Raw genomic sequence first — 14,818 nt, 5'->3', positions numbered from 1 at the left:
TAAAATGGTAACAAGAATGATAATATTAGTGAAAAAGAAAAAAAGTCAATAGCATAGTAAATTAGTTACACAACTAATTACCAGTATAGTTGTCCAACAAGCAACACCAACTGTTAATACAGTAATAGGGAAAGGAAAAACTAAATTACACCAGCACAGAAAAATGACATTACTTTAGTTACTTTCATAAAATATTAATAATAGAAAGGTAAATAATAAATTTCAGTATAACAGTGAAATGGCATTAATTAGTTTCATAAATAATTACCAGCTTGTTACTCGAAAATAAAACACGCTCCCCTCAATCTACACAAAAAACAGTACTCATCGCTGGCAGACAAAAAGCACACTGAAAGTACAAAAAAGTCATCAAAACTCGGGACCTCTAAATGTTGTGCAATCTGACTCAGACTTGAACAGACATGTTTCCTTGGTCTGTTGAATATGAATAATCATGTGGATTAAAATTCGTAGCACATTTTATTTCTATCCCTATAGCCATGGAACACCCTAATATCTGTCTATCTGTCTATCTATCTATCTCTATCAATCTATCTATCTATCTACAGTATATCTATCTATCTATCTATCCAGATCAATACAGGATAGAGGTGCTGTCACCACTTGGATCGTCTGACCACAATCTCATCAAAGCCTCATTAATTAACCCTCCTACACTTCCCCATTCCGAACCTGTCAGGGTGACCCGATGGTACTTTGACAGGGCAGACTGGGATGGATTTAGAAATTATCTTGCTGATGTTCCATGGCCGTCTTTCTTCTCTAGTGATCCCAATTCTACCCAGTTCCACATTTGCGACTTAATACTTGCTGGTATGGATTTATTCATACCAAGTCAACAATTCACTAAAAGACCAAACTCTCCAAAATGGTTTGGTGGCAACTGTGCCAGAGCAACAGCCCAAAAGTCATTAGCATATAACTCTTACTTAAAATCAAAAACATCTGAAGCACTCTCCCAATTTAAAATTGCTAGAAATCATGCAAAAGCTGCATTAAATCTATCTAAATCAAACTTTCTTCAAAAGCAAGCATCAAAACTACTTAACAACCCTAATGACAATAGAATATTCTGGTCAACTCTTAATTCTTTCAATAATAACTTTAACAAGTCATCTTCCATTCCCCCACTAAAATCTTCAGATGGCAATATTACAAATGACCCACGTGGGAAAGCAGATATCTTTGCTAGTACCTTTGCAAGAAACTCTACCATAGATGATACCAGCCAGAATGTCTCAGTACTGGAACTTGATTCTCCCGAAATTGCCCCACTTAAAATACAGACAAGATTCGTAAAATCCATCCTAGACAATTTACCTACCAACAAAGCTTCAGGCCCAGATGGAATTCCGCCAATTGTTTTGAAAAAGTGTTCCCCTGAACTTGCCTCTGTCCTAGCCAAATTATTCAGACTATGCATACGTACTTCTTCATTCCCAAATTCATGGAAAGAAGCCAATATCCACCCAGTTCCGAAGAAAGGAAGTTCGTCTGACCCCTCCAATTACAGACCAATAGCTGTCACATCTTCTCTTGGTAAGGTATTTGAAACTTTAATTAATAAGCATATTGTTAAACATCTTGAATCCAACAACTTAATTAGTGACAGACAATACGGTTTTCGCCACGAAAGATCCACCATTGACATACTCAATCTCTTAACTCATACCATCCATCAATCAATTGATCTTTTTGGAGAAACTCATGCAGTAGCTCTTGATATCTCTAAAGCTTTCGACAGAGTATGGCACCGTTCCCTGCTGTCCAAACTCCCTTGCTATGGACTAACGTCTTTTGTTCCTTTGATTTCTTCTTATCTTAGTGACAGGAAAATAAGAGTAAAAGTAGATGATGTATATTCGAATTTCCACTCAATTAACGCCGGCGTGCCGCAGGGATCAGTTCTGGCGCCAACCCTATTTCTGGTTCATATTAATGATCTCTTATCTGTCACTCACAATCCCGTTCACTCATATGCAGATGACTCAACACTATATAGTTCATTCACACTCAGACATCCATTTACGAAGTCTAATATCTCTATCTCTCAACTCAGTACAGCCATCTCTATAAATCAAGATCTAGCTACAGTCAGTGAATGGGGACAAAACAACCTTGTCTCTTTTAATGCTAGTAAAACTAAATATATACAGTTTACTAATAGACAGATATTGCCAGATTCGTACATTACCTTCAGTGCTACTAATATTCCCATCTCCAAAAGTTTTGAAATTCTTGGTGTCTCACTTAACAGTGCCCTCAGCTGGACCTCTCATGTCAGATCACTTGCTAAAACCGCCTCAAAGAAACTTGGATTATTGTACAGAGTCCGTAACTTCTTCGCCGATGAGCAGTTAGCTATAATTTATAAGAGTCATGTGCGCTCTCAGCTTGAATATTGCTCACCCTTGTGGAATGGATGTGGAGAGGTTGCATTAAGACAACTTGACAAAATTCAGAATAAAGCTGTTAGAATCATTAACAACCCTGCCATTACATATAAACTACCTCCCCTGCAAGTAAGAAGGAATGTTGCCTCCCTTGCATTATTTTACAGATATTTTTTTGGCAAATGCTCAGACGAAGTTGCGTCCATGGTGCCACCTCTGCATGCCTTCCCTCGTGCTACACGGGCATCTGGTAGCGCTCATGACTGGAATGTCACTCAACCATATTGCAGAACTTCTGCCTATCAGAATTCTTTCATTCCCTGAACGCATCTCTCTGGAACTCGCTTCCCCAGAGTTGTTTTCCTCCAAATTTCAACCCACAACTGTTCAAGTCTAACTGTTACAGATATTTTATGAATAGAGGACACCAGTAATCTGGTGTATGGATTATTTTTTTTTCCCCATTTGTTTTTCCTTCCTCCGTTCTGTTATTTAAAAAAAAAAAAAAAAAAAAAAAAAAATCTATCTGCAAAAAATTGTCCTCCAAGACCGTCAAGGATGCCGTATAAGCTTGTCTGTCATTAACTCATTCAGTAAGACGATGCCTTTTTAAATACTCATTCCTACCGACAAACAGTCTTAATCAGCTCAGGGGAGACTTTTCGTTTTCAATAAATTAAAACATAGGCAACGCTACGCTGTTGCAAACCTCCATCTGACCAAGCATATACCCCCACCTCACTGCACACCTAACAAAGCGCGCACAACGGCCCTCAACCCCACTGGGATCAATGATTGTATATTCATAGATTTGTGCGGCAGGGTGGCAGGGCGGCTGGCTGGGCATAGAGATATCGTTTCCCGGCCAGAACTCAGAAAGTATTCACTAAAAAGCCATGAAATTTCACATAATTATGTGCCTTACAGTGAACTGGTGCCTTATGGTAGGTAGAATGCTGCCTCTTAAGCTTTTTTTTAATAGCGAAAAAGTAAAACACACACACACACACATATATATATATATATATATATATATATATATATATTTTTTTTTTGGAGATTTCAATGTGACCCTTTTTTTTATTTTTTTTTATTACGTCAGGTATCCCCGAAGGGCTAAGGCGATTCCCCTGGGTAGAGGACTTTTGGATTGAAGAGTGTAGCATTTTATGACCGGATGCCCTTCCTGATGTCTGCCAATGACCCTTGGGTGGATTCGATCCTCCGACCCTTCGGTCAGAGTGGAGCGCTCTAACCCACTGAGCCACGTGTGCAACGAATCTAAAGGGCCCAGGTTATGTGTCCTCAAGGCATTCTCCTTACACCCACCTTTGGAAGAAGAGATTAGGGGGGAATGAGGGCCGTTATGAGCTTGGTTAGATGTGCAAGGAGGTGTGAGGTATGTGCTTGGTCAGATGGAGTATTTCAACAGCGTAGCATTGCCTATATTTAAAGAACATGTTTTGTTTGCTAAACATGTATGTTTAGCAAAGGATGTTAGAGACAAATGTTTCCAAGAACCTAGTGGCCTACTACCAATGCTATCATTAAGAGGAAAATATTTGCAACATAGGGAGGTCTAGATGTTAGCTTGTGGCCAATTTCTATAAGATAATTTTCCATCCACCCTATGAATACTAACCTATTCTACTGATGTTTACAATTTCCTCCGTACAAGAACGGTGGTAAGAATACGTGAGAGCGTGAAAGGGTGAGGCAGAGGGTGGGAGAGCTTGAGGATGAAACTGAGGGAGAGAAAAGGTGAGAGAGTGGTAGTATGTGAGAGTGAGTTAGTTTTGAAAGTGAATGTGATGGAGTGCCAGAGCATGAAGAAAGGACAGTACTGTGTAAGCATGAGAAGGAGAGAGGGAGTGTATGCGTGTGTGAGAGGCTAGTGTCAATGTTGTAAGAGTTAGTGTGAAAAGGGCAAGTAAAAACATCAGGGAGGAGGTAAAAAGATGAGGAAGAGAGTGGAATCGGATGAGGGTGAGAATTGGGGGTGTAACAGTGAAAAGATGGTGGGACTGTGTGAGAGCGAGGAGAAGGAAATGAAAGAGCAAGATAACAGAATGGTAACGAGAGAGAGAGATTCAGATTCAGATTCAGATTTTTTATTATCCACCAAAGTGGTTATTACACAAATTACAATGAATATTCAGTAATTGCAAATAGGTACACGAATTACAATACTTACAGATGCATAAGTCTCCTACAATTATTATGTGGTAATATAAAATTTGATAAATTGTTTACCACTAAACCTCAAAGGTAAAAAGTTAAAATAAAAGAGACACACATACACATACACAAAAACGTAAAAATAAAATAAAATAAAATAAAGTCAGATAAAAGTATAAAGTAAGAGAGACATACTAGAGAGTAAATTTTTTAAAAAGATGACAATAAAAACCTAAGTCTAACTTAAACATTATTTGTTAGCAGAAATTCCTTAAGTCTAGCTTTAAAAGTGTTAAGAGAGGGCGCGTGTGTGAGGGAGGGCGGGAGGGCATTCCATAGCTTGGCTCCCAGTACAGCAGTGCGCCTGTCTCCACTGTGTGTCTTAGTGCGCGGCACATACAAGCTGTGCCTCTGTCTGGTGATGCTGCTGGTGACAGCTTGTCTACTGCTTAATGGTAAAAACCAGTCTGGATAAAATCCTCGTAAAATTTTAAAAATAGTTACACCTACGTCAAATACATGTTTCTGCTTTAATCTTAGCCATTTCAGTTCCCTGAAAGATGGAGATATATGGTCATATTTCTTTACTCCTCCCACTGCTACCCTTGCTGCAAAATTTTGCAATTTCTGCACCCTAGATATTACCGTGTCACTTGTAGTCCCCCATATGCTAATGCAATACTCAATTAAGCTTAGAACGAGTGTCTGTACAACAATGACTCTGGTTTGTTTATCTAAGCTGTCACCTATTCTACTGATATACATTAAAATACCCATAGCTTTTTTATTTAACTCGTTAATGTGGCCATCAAAAAGCATAAAACGGTCAATATAGACTCTAAGTTTTTCACATGTTTGCTTGGGTATATGATGTTCCCATTAAAATTTATCGTTGTGTTTGGTGGAATGTTAGATAACAGCTGACGAGTTCCTATAAAAATACATTGAGTTTTAGAGGAGTTGAACATCAAACCATTCTTTAGAAAATAATCTCGACATTTAACATGAGTGTCCTCAGTGTCTTTAATGATTTGATTAAGATCTTCTATAGTTCCCGAGTGCAAAAATTGTGTATCATCAGCATATTGTATCATGAAACAGTCAACGTGTGCATGTAAGTCATTTACATAGATGCCAAATAAAATTGGACCAAGGATCGAGCCTTGTGGGACCCCATAGCTAATAATTTTCTTTTTAGATATGTTGTTTTCGAGACGAACTGACATACTTCTATTCTTCAAATAATTATCGAACCAAAAGCAATCAATATTTAATAAAGAACATTTATTTAGAAGGATATTATGGTTAACAGTATCAAATGCCTTGGAGAGGTCACACAAAGTTAACAAGGATACTTTCTTGTTGTCCATATTTTCATATAATTTATCTGTGACGGTAGTAAGGGCCGTCTCAGTAGATAATCTGGGTCGAAAGCCATGTTGACTCTTAGACAATAAATTGTTGGATTCTAAGTAAAATGACAGCTGTTTAGCAACAATTTTTTCCAGTACTTTAGATATGATGGGTAGTATAGATACGGGTCTATAATTATTCACAGTGTCAGAGTCACCATTTTTGTATATCGGGACAACCAGTGCGTGCTTCCAGGTCTCAGGGAACACTCCCGTCACCAAGGATGTGTTGACTATACACGTGAGGAAAGGAACTATGACACATAGCGAGTCCCGGAGAAACAGTAACCCTATACCATCAGAGCCAACAGAGCTGGTTGCATTAAGATCTTTGACTGTTAATATAACGGTGTTAGTATCTACTGGTTCTGGTCTAAAAGCAGAGACAATATTGATATTAGAGTGATGAAGTTGGACGACAGATTTACCTTCATTAGTTAGTTCTTTCTGTGAGCATTTAAAAGTGGATTCTCCAACACTAGAAAAGAAATTATTGAACTCTTCGGCTTTCTCACTTAAATTATCAAAATTATAGGCATTATGTTTATTTTTCTGACGGGATAATTTCTCTAATGACGCTCCATGTGGCCGAAGTGTTCCCTTTACTGTCTTTAAGACGGTCGTGGTAGTGATCCGTCCTAGTTTTATTAATTAGTTGCTTTACCTGTTTCTTGGCTATCTTGTAACGTTCCCGTAACCGTGAATTACTTGTGTCGATTTTAAGCTCTCTTTGTAAGTTATTACGTTCCTCCATTGCCTCACGGATATCGTCACTCATCCATGGTGTTGGTTTTCCTTTCACTGCTCTAGTTACAAAAGGGGCACACATATTAAGACAATTAATAAAAACGTCATTAAAAATGTCTACTTGTTTGTTGACATTGTCAGTTAAAAATATATCATTCATATTATGAACATTGTCAAGGAGGAGCGAGCAGAAAGTGTCTTTATCATAGTTCTTCAAATTACGAAAAGTTTTTACCACAGGCAGTTTTCTAGGTTTTCTTACATTTAAAACAACAGATACTAGATCATGGTCAGCTATGACTTGAGGAACTACATCTTGTGATAGAATGACATCAGGTTTATTAGTTATTATAAGGTCTAGTAATGTAGCTGATGTTGATGTTGTTCTTGTGGGTTGATCTATTATTTGTGTCAACTTGTTATTTTTTATTATCTTACTGATTTTATTGCCCGTTGTCATTATGTCATCATTAAAATCACCTAGGATAAAGACACTTTTGTCACGCAAACATACCATCCTAAAAACGTCTTGAATGTAGTCAAATGATGTGGTTAAAGCCTTAGGATGTCTATATACACAACCAATGATGATGGCCGGCCACTTCCTACACTGTATCTTTACCCATACATCCTCCACGCCTGTCGGCCTTGGCACATCTAGGTTAATGACAGAGGGATTGAGGATACTATGGACATATGTGCATACCCCGGCTCCTCGACCATTGTCGCATCTAAAAATCTTGTAATTAGGAATTTCTACACAGCCATCTGGGGTGTAGAGAGAGAGAGAGAGAGAGAGAGAGAGAGAGAGAGAGGGAGAGAGAGTTTAAGGTTAATGATTAACTACAAGGGTAGGTATTGCGGATGACGTTGAGGCGAGGGGATGGTTAGGAAAGGGAGGGGGTAGGAGAGGTAAGAGGCGAGGAAATGGGTGAGGGAGTAAAGCATTTTGGGTGAAAGGATAGTGAAGAAAGAAGGTAAGGAGTAAGTGATATACAGTAAGCCAGAGGTGTAACAAGGGTTGGGTGAGGGAGCTAAAGGAGTGATAAGGAAGAGCAGAAGGTGAGGTGGAGAGGGAGAGAAGGAGTGACAGGTGCGGGGTGAAAGAGGTGTGGGAGGAGTGAGGCGAGGAGGAGGGAGGAAGGTATGAGTGTAAGAATGAAGGAGTGAAGGAGTGAGAGTGTTGAGAGATGGAGAGAGGTGATGGAGATGGCAGAGGAGGGAAGGGGTGGGAGAGGGAGAGGCGTGAGGAGGGAAAGGACTGAAAAAAAGAAGTGTAAAGGAAGAAAGTGGTGAAGCAGGGTAGGAATAAAGAATGGGGAGGAGTGAAGGAGGGAGAGGGGTGAGGGAAGGAGAGGGGATAGAGAGGGAAAGAGGTGTGAATGAGAGGTAACGAAACTATGGGCGAAGAAGGAAGAAGTGAGGAAGGATGGGGTGAAGGAGGGATAGATAATGGAGAGGGAGGAACACGTGAGAGGTCAGGAGGAAGAGGGAGGAGGGAGGGAGAGCATAAAAAGGGTGTTGCCAATGGGGGAGAGAATGGACTCCTGACTTTTTTGTGAGCTGGGAGGCATTCAGCATAACTAATGACTGCGAGGGTGGTGGTGTGACCTTGTGTTGTGGTTGTTGGTGTGGTTGTTTTGGTGTGGTTGTGCTCTGGTACTTGTTATGACAGTGTGGGAATCATTTTTTTTGGCGTGGTAGATGTATAGTGTAATGGTAGTTTTGACGATGTGGTGTTTGTGTTGGTAGGCTGGTTCTCTCCGACAAGGAGAGTGTGTTTTCACCCCTATTTGTTTGTTTACTTCTTTGTTCGCAGGATAACTCAAAAACTAAAAGAGAGATTTGGACCATATTTGGCTAGGAGATAGCACATGTCCCAGGGAACAATCTATTAACTTTTGGGACCGCTGTTTTTTAGTTTGTTTGTTAGCAGGATTACTCAAACCTAAAGGAGAGATTTGAACCAAATTTGGCGGGTAGATAGCCCATGTCCCAGGGAATAGCCGATTAACTTTTGGGACTGATCCGGATAGTATTACAGATTCTCTATCCGGAAGTTTTTTTTATGAAACCCTAATCAGTGATGAGAAACCTGACCCATTATGAAGAGTAGTTTGGTAATTACGTTGTCCTTGTCGGAGAGATTCGCTCCACTTAGTGCCCCTCTAGTTATGGTTGTGGTGGTGGTTGTTCTGGTATGCTGGTTATGGTTGTGGTGGTGGTTATGTTGGAATGCTGGTTATGGTTGTGGTAGTGTGTTAGTGGTTTTGATACTGTAGTGGTAGCTGTGCTAATGTGATGGCGTAATGGTTGTTAGTATAGTAGAGGTGGTAGATGAGATGGTACCGTACTTTGACACTTATTGACGGTGTGGTGATTGTAAAGTGAATTGGTAGATTGGTGTGGTGGTTGTAAATTGAGGTGGTAGGTATGGTGTGGTGGTTGTAAATTAAGGTGGTAGATAATTATGGTGTGGTGGTTGTTATGATTTTGGTGTGGTGGTTGTATACTGAGGTAGTACTTATGGTGTGGTGGTTGCAAATTGCAGTAAGGTGGTAGGTATGGTGTGGTGGTTGTAAATTAAGGTGGCAGATAATTATGTTGTGGTGGTTGTTATGATTTGGTGATAGTGTTGTTGGTGGCGTTGTGATAGTTACGATAATGTGGTGGACAGTGTGATGGTGTGCCCTTTGTTTTGATGTGGTCGTTGTGTGGTGTAGCGTACCTGGACATAAAATATCATAAATAATCACTAGGGGTGGAACTGATGCGGCCTATGGTAGTGTGGTGTTTGTTATGATAGTATGGTGGTAGCTGTGTTGGTGTGGAGTGGTGTGGGGGTAGTTTTAATGATATGATGGTGTAGTGGTAGTAGTTGTTATGGTGGTGTGGTGGATGTTATAACGGTACGGTGTTAGAGATTGTGGTGGGGTGGTGGTTGTGGGAGTTGTGGAAATGTGGTGCTAATGATGTGTGTGATGGTGTTTTAGCCTTGGTAGTTATGGGAGTAGCAGAGAGGTAAAGACTGAATGTAATGGAGATGTGTGGAGTTACGTGTATGGTTTGAGTGAGAAATGAAGTGCGAAGGAGAACTGGAGTTATGCAAGAGATGGCTGATAGAATTCAGCAGAGAGTGTTGCGGTGGTAAGGACATGCAGAGAATGGATGAAGGGCGACTGGTGAAAAAGGTAACTGGATCTGATGTGAGAGGTGTAAGGCTGAGAGGAAGACCACGAATAGGATGGACTGGCTGTGTGAAAAGAGCGTTAGATGCGAGAGGGATGTCTGTAGAGCTCTGAAGAGTGGCTGCGCGTGATAAGGATCAATGGAGAGAAGTTGTGAATGAATATATAGTGGTGCGGCCCCGACGGGATATTCTCCAACATGTGGTCTGATCAGCTGAAAGGGCCAGGTGCGGGGAAGGGGATGGGTTCATTATAATGTGGCAGAGGTAAATCAGCTCTGCCATCGGGCCCTGCTGCGGATGTCGCTGGATTGCACTGCGCAGTTGACCTTCGTGTGGTGTGGTGCGGTGAGGAGCGATCCCTTCTCCCCTTACAGGCTAAGATACGAAGAAATGCGTGTGTGTGGATGAATATTTTGGTTAGTGTGTCGTCGTGTAGTTTAAGGGGACACAGCCTAGGTATATATATAGATGGATTGTTATGGTGTAGGTAATTGTTACAACTGAGTGGTGGTAATTGTGATGGTGTAATGGCTGTGGTGCGATGGTAGTTGTTTTGACACAGTGGTGGTTTTTGTAATGGTGTATTGGTTGTAGGGGAGGCGCAGTGATTGTTATGATAATGTAGTGGGAGTTTGATGGTGTGGTGGTGGTGTGGCAGTGTGGTAGAACCAGGGATGGTGTGGTGATGTGGTGGCTGCGGTTGTGATGGTGAAGTGTTTCACAAGTGATGCCTGTGGAGCTGGTGTAGAGGACTCTGGTGGTGTGTTTTAAGTAGTAGTGTTGGTGTGGCTTTTCGCTGTGATGATGTTGTAGTGCTGACGTGTTAGTTATTGTGGTGTGGTTGTTAAGAAGTTGTGGTGATGTGGTGGTGCTGTATCAGTTATTATGATAGCATGATGGTGGTTATTATGATACCATGGTGGTGGTTGTGGTGGTAACTGTGGTGGTGATGTGGTGCTTCTTGTGACAGCATGGTTATGATCGTAGTGGTGTATAGTGATTCTGGGCATAAATAATGACTGAGGCTGGTGTTGGTGTAGCTGTCTACTGCGGTGATGGATAGTGTTAGTGTTAGTGGAAAGGAAATGATTGTGGTAATTGCAGTAGGCTATATGCTATGGCAGTATGGTGTTGCTTGTTATGGCAGTTGTGTGGTTGTTGTTGCTGTAGTTGTAGTTAGAATGTAGTTTTAATGGTGGTGGTTATATTTGTTATGAGAGAATTGTGGTTATTGTTGTCGTAATGGTGTGTGTGGTATGGTCGTGGGAGTGGGATGGTAGTGGTAGCGATGGCTGTTATAATTATGCCTGTGTGGTAATGGTGATGGGGTGGTAGGTCGTGGTGCTTGTGAGAGGCCATGAACATATGGTGGTGTGATTGTTATGGTGGTCGTGATGACGGGAAGGTAGTGGTAGCTGCGGCCGTTATAGCTTATCGGTGGTGAGAGGGTAATTATAGTGATGGTAATGACAGTTAAGATAATTTGATGGTGGCTGTGATGGTGCAGAGGTTGTGGTGATGATGATGATGAGTTGGTGTTTGTGCTGGTGAATGTTGGGGCGTGGCATGGTGTTGCGATGTGGTAGCAGTAGTCGCAGCTTGGTAGTTACTGTGCAGGTAGTTTAGTTGTGGTGACGATGTAGTGATTGTTATAATAGGGGAAGTGGTGTGTGTGTGTGTGTGTGTGTGTGTGTGTGTGTGTGTGTGTGTGTGTGTGTGTGTGTGTGTGTGTGTCGATAATTTTGGTGTTGGCTGGTGTGTGGCTGTGGCGTTGCTTGTGATGATGTGGCAGCGACTGTAATGGCAATGGAGTGATTCTGATGGTGTACGTACTGGATGTAGTTATGAAAGTAGTAATGTGCAGTAGTTTGATAATATTTAAAAGTTTGGTGATGTAATGGTTTTGGTTGTATACCTGTTGAGGTGATGGTAGTTGTGATGGTGCTGTGATGGTAGCTTAGCGATGGCGTGATTATAATTTGATAGCAATAATTAACATTTACTGGGGAGGTAGTGGTGCTGTAGTGGTGACTGTGATATTGTGGTTGCCAGTGTAATGCATCAAAGTGATGGTTTTAATGATAAAATTATTATTCGGAGGAGTTCGTAAAAATATATTTTTCATATAACATGCCCGCTCTTACTTGCCATAGTGTGTGGTGTTTTTTTGGGAAAAAACGAATAATTATACCCACACTGGATTTTATTACATTCTTTTCTATCTGGAGACACTAATGTTTCGGGCTAACTTGTGTCCTCTTCAGGAATAATTCTTTATTCAATATTTGTAAGTTCTCTTTCACCGAGTGTTAGTCATAATTCCTTGACCCTGCGTTTCAGCCTTGATGTTGATTAACATCTTTACCAGTCTGATTACCGGCGGACTTGTATCTCGACATGAAGGGGGTAAATACAATCTCCATTGGTCCTATCAACGTAAGTCACTTGAGGATTACTCCTGGTACTGCCAGGTGCATTTCATTCAGCCTAGCAGACCATTCGGTGTCAAAGGTTATCTTGACTGTACCTGACCGTCAGAAATTGCAAAATTCTCTTTGGGAACTCGTAGCAACTCTTTCTCAGTAATATCTTTTGCATATTAGTTTTTCATATGTTCTTTTTTAAAACGACATGATTGCATCACCCACAGAAAAGAGGAAATTTAAGACAACATGCATAATAAGTAAAATGGTGTTACAAAGTCTCCTATGCCAACTACCATACGGTTCCTATCCCGGTATTCTAAGTAGCATAGGCTAATAGGCTTCGATGAGCTTTTCCCTTCGTGATCTGGTTTAGATACTCCACCATAGCACTGCTCTGTTACGTTATTTTATAGTTTGAATATCGACATTCTTTGCATCAATAACATACCTACTGTCGTATGGTGTGTAATGTCCAGAATAAATCAGTAATGAAGAGTTGCCAACAAGTTTCCTGTGGACAGTGAATACATTCCTTAGGCAAGTTAAAGAAACAGGCAGTATCACCGGGGCCTGAGAAACAACCAAATGCGGGATCGAGCTGCACCCCAACAAGCGGCCAACCACATCTGAACAGAACACGGATCACAATTGTAAAGCACGTATCTAGCCAGGGTGATTGACAGCGCCTATAGCACGCAGGTGGAAGGGTTAATGAGGCGAGAGTGCTATCAGGGACATAGCTTGGTGATGCTACTGAGAAATACCTATGCAAGGGAGAAAGAACCAAAGGTAAGAAGCCCACAAGATTGTTCCCATCAACAAAATAAATAACCGAGAGCCATATTCAAATTCACGTTCATAGCATGTTGTGATGGGGTAAATAATGTGAAGTTAGGGGATACATAGGATGGAGTTAAGGGATACATCGGATAGTAGTAAGGAATATAGGATGGTGTTTGGGGTACAGAGGAAGTGGTTTTGGGATACATTACATAGGATGTTGTTAAGTCAGGTTTGGTTTAGAAATTTATATCATATGCCACAGTTGAACAAATGAATACGAGTGAATGAGGCTCCATTCCACAGATGAGCAAATGAATATGGATGAATGAGGCTGTATTTCACAGCTGAACAAATGGATACTTGACTGACTCAATAAGCCTGGATTCCATAACTGAACAAGTGAATATAAATGGATGAGGCTGGATTCCAGAACTGACGAAATGAATATCGGTTAATGAAGCTGCATTCCACAGCTGTACACATGAATATGAATTATTGAGAATTGAGGCTACATTCCACAGCTAAACATGTAAATATGAATAAAGACAGCTGTTTGTTTTGCTTTTGGGTGTTTCTTCAGTAAAGTCAGTAGAATATTTCTCCTGTAACATGATGTGTGTGTGTGTGTGTGTGTGTGTGTGTGTGTGTGTGTGTGTGTGTGTGTGTGTGTGTGTGTGTGTGTGTGTGTGTGTGTGTGTGTGTGTGTGTGTGTGTGTGTGTGTGTGTGTGTGTGTGTGTGTGTGTGTGTGTGTGTGTGTGTGTGTGTGTGTGTGTGTGTGCGCGCGCGCGCGCGCTTGTCCAAAAGAGCCATATGACACTGACACTGACCAAACATGCTTTAAATACCAACGAGCTACAACAACAATGATACTGCTCCTCACGGTAGAATATTTAGATTACTGGATTTTCACTCAGGTAGGACCCTGTGATTCAATGATCCCTCTGAAATACAAATCCACCTGTATTATTCGATCTGTTGTGTTGTGATGACGGTCAAATCACATCTGTCTATCTGCCTGGCTGCCTGTCTATTTCGTATGTGTGTGTCTGTCTATATTCTTGTGTGTGTGCGTTCTATCTGTCAATCCGTCTGTCTTGTGTTTTCTGGTGCAGGTTACATAATATTATGTGTTTATTGTATTGGACTTCTACCGAGCGGATATATAATATATGGGTCTTGCAATTGCTAAGCAAGTTTTGGACTGGGAAAAATTATTTTGCTCGCCTTCAGCCATCTGCAGGATTCAGTAACATCAACCCCTTCAGTGCGAGGCCTCCCTTATGCAGATTGACATCACTAGGCCGTAGAAAGTATACATGGACTGTCATGGTATTGCAGAAGGGGTACATAGAGATTGTTTTTTTTCTTTGTAGTAAGAAAGCCATCCACCTGAGATTGAAAGCTTAGATTTATAAATAAATATTATTATCAAAAGAAAAGTAAATTTATATGAACGAGAGTTCCCTAACAGTGAGAGGGTAAAATTAATAAAGACTATGTCTTATCCCACCAGTTGGAAAATTCTTACCAAAGCTTAATGAAATTGTTAGGAGACAGTAACACTGATATAAAGAGGCATCTTCGTGGTGAAAGGATAAATACTAACAGCTGGCAATAGCAAGAATATATAAGAGGTTATTGTGCTTTAAGAGTTAACCACAGCAGTA

Source organism: Coenobita brevimanus, chromosome 52 (assembly GCF_032717465.1).
Source record: "Coenobita brevimanus isolate Jiangsu-jjx chromosome 52, ASM3271746v2, whole genome shotgun sequence".
In the NCBI taxonomy this organism is placed as follows: domain Eukaryota; kingdom Metazoa; phylum Arthropoda; class Malacostraca; order Decapoda; family Coenobitidae; genus Coenobita; species Coenobita brevimanus.
This window is presented reverse-complemented; position numbering follows the sequence as displayed.